The sequence below is a fragment of the Ursus americanus genome, chromosome 9 (genome assembly GCF_024610735.1).
Source record: "Ursus americanus isolate L20-20 chromosome 9, mUrsAme1.1.p, whole genome shotgun sequence".
Taxonomy (NCBI): Eukaryota; Metazoa; Chordata; class Mammalia; order Carnivora; family Ursidae; genus Ursus; species Ursus americanus.
This window is the reverse complement of record NC_142135.1, coordinates 80,890,205-80,896,899: the sequence shown is the minus strand read 5'-3', so window position 1 is coordinate 80,896,899 and position 6,695 is coordinate 80,890,205. Positions and strand designations below refer to the sequence as shown.

General features: G+C 35.0%; 1 pseudogene; it reads right to left on the bottom strand.

The window, feature by feature from the left end:
• Nucleotides 1-427: 427 nt before the first annotated feature.
• LOC148109507 (olfactory receptor 4K3-like) lies at nucleotides 428-1,330 on the bottom strand (annotated as a pseudogene).
• Nucleotides 1,331-6,695: the final 5,365 nt, after the last annotated feature.

Genomic DNA, 6,695 nt, shown 5'->3' with positions numbered 1-6,695 from the left:
CAACATTCAATACAGTGACCTATTGACCAAAATTTAGAGATCTATGTGAAATGCTTTGCTCAAAGAAATGCTTAGCATAATAGAAAACTTTAAGATAAGGTGTTGAAGTAGCAGCACTAATACTAGTAAGTAACATTAACTTGTTATTAATTTTAAGTCATTCTTGAGCACAACCAAAATCATAGTCGTAGAGATTTGCCAAATTTTCCAGACAGGAAATCATTTTGCATTCCATGATCAACAAATGATTATGGAATATGATAGAATTGGCATAAAAGTTTTACTAGAGATACACATGATTACCATATGTGAATTGGGGAATGCTTCCCAGTCCCAAGCAACAGGACAGGCATGGCTAATTTAGAGATCCTACAGTGGACATTCTGATACTGTGAGACCCTGAAATACAGAAATCCATATGCCGACATCATAGTCTCTTAATGGCATTTTTAATTTCTTTGTTCCTTAGAGTATAAATGGCTGGATTTAGGAGAGATGTGATGACAGCATAAAATACAGCAAGAAACTTGTCCACCCAGGTGATGCTGAGTGGCCACAGGTAGATAAAGATGCAAGGCCTGAAGATACACTACCACTGTAATGTGGGCAGTGCAGGTGGAGAGAGCCTTGGATGCCCCATCCTTAGAGTGAAGGCAGATGGAAAGCAGAATATAAGAGTAAGAGATTAGCAACAGAATGAAGCAGATGGTTGCCAGTCCCCCACTGTCAGCATTTATCCACATTTCTAAAACAGAGGTGTCTATGCAGGCCAACTTGATCACCAATGGAATATCACAGAAAAAGCTATCCAATTCCCTTGGTCTACAGAAGGGCAGCCTTATAATCATGGCTAGTTGGCTTATTGAATGCACAAACCCAATGATCCATGATGTCATCACTAACCCAATGCACATTTGCCTGTTCATGATGCTGAAGTAGTGAAGTGGCTTGCAGATGGCCACGTAACTGTCATAGGCCATTGACACAAGTAGCACCATCTCACCCCCTCCAAAGAAATGTCCAAAGAAAATCTGACACATGCAGCCTTCAAAAGAGATGGTCTTGTTTTCCTTGAGAAAGTCTGTGATCATTTTAGGGGTAGTGACTGAGGAAAGGCAGAAATCAGTGAATGAAAGATTGGCTAACAGGAAGTACATAGGGGAGTGAAGATGAAGGTCAGCAATAATTAGAAGCACAATGCAGATGTTGCCTAAAATGGTGATCAAATAAAGTGAAGAAAATATTACTAGTAGGAAGGCCTGGAGCTCCATGAACTACAAAGCCCCAAAATAACAAATTCAGACACCACAGGCTGGTTTACTTCTTCCATTTAGTCCAGTTTGTTCTAAATTTATCTGAAGAAAAGACAGGAAATTAGATTTTCTGAATAAACAGTATGTGAATCAAGAAGATTTCTTCTACATTGCTGATGAAAGTGTATACTAATATAATCAGTCTAGAAAAATCTTGGCCTTATCTTGTAAAGCTCAATATTCACAAATTCTGTGGTTCGTCAGTTTCACTCCCAATTCCATACCCAAGATAAACTCTTATGTATGTACATATAAAAGAGAAATATAATAATCCCCATAAACAAGACAATGGAATGTTATTCAGAACCATAAAAATTACAATTATAAAATGATATAGATATATCTTAGACATAGTAATGAAGGAAAAGGAGTCCAAAATGGATCCACTCAGTACAATTTTTATAAAATGAAAAGCAATAGAAAAATAACAGTATACATTGCAGGAACTCAGATAAGTGATAAAACTATATACAGAAAGAGAAGATGTACAATGTAAATAACCTCAAGTAAGGGGAGGCGAAAGGTCATCATAGAGATGAGCACATAAGCAGTGTATGTTATTAACAACTGTTTAGATCTTGTATTAGATCTTTGGGTCATGTTTTTATCAGCATAATTTTATCATTAAATAAATAAGCAAAGAAACACAAAATGGGCTTGCAAAAATAGTGAGACTATGTTATGAATCAAGAATTATGATCAATTTGGTGTGCCTGGCTGGCTCAGTCAGTAGAGTATGCAACTCCTGACCTTGGGTTTATAAGTTCAAGCCCCACGGTGGGTATAGAAATTACTTTAAAATAAAATCTTTTTTTTAAAAAAAGAATTACGATCACTTCAATACTATAGACCTGAGGTAAAATAATATTTTTTAAAATGATATTTTATTGTGTAAGGCATGTATGTTAGAAAAATAGTTTCTATTTATAAATTGGAAAAACGGAGACAATGTTTAACACATTATTGAAGGTTAATTTTTTTAATGAATAAATAGATGAATAAGTTTTTAAAAAGAGATAGTAATACTATTTTTGACAAAAGACAAAACTTTTTGACTAATGAACATAGTTAAGTACAAGAGGAGATAAACTATCAAAAAGAAGGTAGTTAAAAATCATTAAAGAATAAATGTTCCAGGCGTAAAGAAAGGATGAATCATGAGCAACAGGAAGAAATTGTTCTCTGTTCATGAAATTCAAAGCTTATGTAACCTGTAAGAAATTACTTACAGCCTGAAGTATACCTCAGCCATAGTGCATCCTGAAGTTTGGTTTTGAGTATCAAACTCTAAAATGTGTTTGGAAGCCATTGTGCCAGACATAGTATAAGACCATCGAATACACAATCTGCTGTTAGGTTTCCAATTCCAAGCAAGATGGCTTCTGAGAAACTAAAATCTGGAAATCTCCGCATGGACTAAAATGATCCAAAGTCTGTAACTAACTCTGGGAGAGACTCTGCATCAAGCTACCAGAGGAAAATATTTTTTTGAATTACAAATGAGAGTTTCAGAGTTAGGCAAATTCCTTCATTTCCCAATATCCATTGGAAGCCATTTCTGTTCAGTCTCATTTGCTTTAGCCTAAGAAGTCATGATTTTTGAAAGATGTTCCAGGAAGAACAAGAAAAGAAAATCTTTGGCAGAAGACTTTTGCAATAGCAAAGTAAATGGCAAATACAAATTAATTAGATGTCTTATCAAACAAGGTAGAGAAATTTTAAGTTTGCCTTTGAACTTGTCATTTTTGCTGTTTAAATTAATTACTTTAAAAATCGAATAATCCTATCAAGCTAGAAAATAGATTCATATTCTTTCTCTCTCTTTTCCTTTTTGCATTTCTCTCTTCCCAGTTTCCTTTTTCCTTCTTTTTTTTGCCATCTGCTTCTGCCACTTTCTTTTGAAACTGTGTTTATCAGAAGGGCTTTGCACAGTGGCTCAGTTGTCTCCAGCAGCCACTACTAGTTCTTGATGACTGGTGTTCGTAGCCCTCTGTGAAAATTGGAGACCAGCTCTGCAGTGTTGTTTTCCTTTTCTCTATAACTCAGAGCTATGATGAACATTTTTAATAATTGTTTCATAGCCGTGAGGACAATCATACTCATTTTACTGCTGAAAAGTTGAGTTAAAAGGTAAATGCCCAAAATAACACAGTTAATAGAGTCTATTTGGAGTAAGCTCCTGGAAAGAATGTTGGTGTAGAGAAAAGTTTAGTTCAGTTGAGAAGAAATAGCATTTCTATGAATCAAGAAAAATAATAAAACTCTTTATAAGAATACATGTCCTATGAAGAGGTAATTGACATAAGAAATATAAATGGTCAGTAGCTATAAGAAAAGTATTCTCTGTATCTGTAATATTCTGTTTTTGCTCTTGGCACTAACTGCTTCAAGTTTCTTCTAATTTAGTCTGTTACCCTCACCTCTGTCTATAATTAATGTGTTGTTGATATTATTGTTTAAATCTACAAAGGTGGTCAGATACCAGTGATGAAAATGACTAGAAAGTACTAAATATAGGAGGGCCTTTTAACTTCTTCTAATATGGTCAAGAAGAATTTATTGAGTTTATTTTTACTGTGTACTCTGATCACTTTTGAACACTGCAGATGAAAAAGAAACAGTCTGTAGGTGCTGTAGGTTACACCAAAGAAATAAAAGCTTATTTATGTTTTCTCACTTAATACTTGCCTTAAAAGTTGTTAATATTATTTTAGTTGAATTACAAAAGGCAATATTACTGCTAAATTAAGTATATTAATAGTCATATTAATAATACTGTTATAATTTATTTTCAAGCGTGTCCTAAATGGGGGAGTTAAATCTCCCGATTCCAAGAGTATAATTTAAAAATCAAATGACTTAAAGTAGACCTACCCAAAGAGAATCAAAACTTAGGGGAAAAAAAGAAGGAAAGAAAGGAAGAAAATGAGAAAATTCCTATTTTTGTTTTTTGAGCTACTAGTTTCAGGTGGTGTGGAAACTAATCTCCCTGTTTCTTTCTATGTCTCCCTCTTCCTCCCCTGAATACCCACTGTGTACCAGAAACTTTCACTCACATTGTCTAATTTAATCTCCACAATAACCCCATGAAACAGGTCTTATTAGTCTGAGGCTGACTCCCAGTGTAACCTTATAGAAGTCTCAGAGCAGAGAAATAGTGTGACTGGGGTGTACACTCAAGGTCTCTGACTTTAGTCCTTCTCTGACTTTGGTACCATTCTGCATTTCCTTCTGTTCATTTCCAAAAACATAATTTCATCCCCATGGTAGCTGTTGACTGTTAAAACTTTTGAGAGAGTTCATTCCATATTTTCTATCAGTTTTTTTTTTTCCTGAGCTTAATTATTAACAACCAATTTTCCCCATGTTTGGAAATTTCTGTTAATTATGCCTACATATCTGTGTCTGGAACAGTCCCGTAATCCAGAAAAACTGTAGACCGTGCTGACTGTGGTGCTATGAGAACACAAATGCTTCCTCAACCAGGGTATTTAGGGAGGGGTGACACTGAATAGAAGGCATTCTTTCTGATGCTATGGGGAGCCCAAAAGTCCCAAGATGTAGCTGGGTGAAGAAACCCTTGATATTTCTGGAAGCTATGCAGAAATTCCATGCCATCCCAGTTAGTATGTATGGAAATATGATATTAAAACATTATGAAAGTGTCTTAAATGTGATAGAGGAAGGGAATTAAGGGAGCAGTTAAGAAACTTACAGAGTATAGACTGTAACTTCTTCCCAGAGGAACACCGTATTTGATCAAATTTTTTCCCATGGATAAAGCACAGTTTACATTCTAACTAGAATCTGAAATAAAATCATATTGCAGCAAAACAAATAATCCATTTTCGGTCATGACCAGTATTCATGTAAGAGTGTGAAGCTTATATTCACTGTAGAGAATAGCCTCTGGAGGAGGAAACTACCTATGCTATGTTCCCATGGGACCTCTTAATTTCTGAGTTTCTCTGAATTGAGAATATCACCTGAAAGTGTGCCTTTTGTCAAGATCAAAGACAGACCTGGTCAGTACAATCATAAAATTTCCAATGATGGAAGTTAAGTACAGTTTTAAAACATTTCTTTGGCTACCTTCTTTTTTTTTTAAAGAAAAGTATTATTTTAGAATGAAATTGCCATTTAGTTCTAGTCCCTTTAGAAGCCAGATGATTTAGGTAGTGGTCAGAAATGCACTAGCCACATTGCATGAGAATGATGATAAAAACTTGAATAACTGCCTGATAGGAGCAAGCCAAGTAACCAAACAGTAGAAGCTCAGGTATGAGAGGTAAGACACGTGCACACAACTCAAAAAGACTAAAAACCTGAACAATGCCTGTTGGATTTATATTATTCATTAATGTTCAAGGTGGAGGAGGGAGGTGACGTTTAAATAATTATGTATGCAAATGAGTTGTTGTCAATTTAAAAAGGCATCCATAGGTATTTATCTAGGGGATGTTAGGAAAAAGATGAAGACATTCATGTCTTAAATCAAAATGCTGGATTATGTTAGAAAGGACTGTTCTAAGACCACTGACTCAACAAGAATTAGAATTTGGAGTTAAGTAATTATTGCACAAAAAGGAATTTACTTATACAAATAGAAATTTTCTTGAATGCTGGCCTGGGTCTTCTCCCAGACTGATAGTGTAAAGAGCAATAGGCTAGTGGCATTGGGATCCCTAATCAGCAGACAGCTCATAATTTTCAGTTTGTGCTGGCCACCTAAGTTCAGATGGGCTTCTATGAAGTAACATAGAGGCAATTAAAAACTTTGTTTTTTTTTAATTTTGGTTTATTGTCTTTTGTATCAATTGCTTGTTTGAAAGAAAACTAGAAATTATCAAGGCAACTTAAAACGAGTCTAAGTTGTTTCTCTCACAAAAATTTGAGAAATACCATCTTTTGTTTGTCTTTGGTTTTTGGTCTAAGTAGTTTGGATAGCCAATTAGATTAATAATTTCAATGGCTTTAAAATGTACTTGTATATTTCTCCAGCTTCTAGGCAATGGGGCTCCTGTTCAATTATAATGAGAATAAAACACTGAAAACCCCACCCTGATTAATATAATTATAAATAAGGTCAAGATATCTATGAGCTAAGAATTGTTGTGCAAGGGTAATGAGGAGGTAAGAGTTAAGTGGTATAGTTATGAATGGGCTCCACTTCCCACATTTTTAACAGTACCATTTTGATGATCTCTTTGTAGGCCCTAAAGAGATGATGCTTTCTGTGTTGCTAATGATTATCTTTTGTCTAACCTCAACTTCTGGAAGCTTGGGATATATAAGGTTATGATTTCTTTAACCTGCTGTTTTCAAAGCAAAGTTTTCTTTGGTGGAATACCACCTGCTTGGTGCCTGTCATTTTCTAGCCAT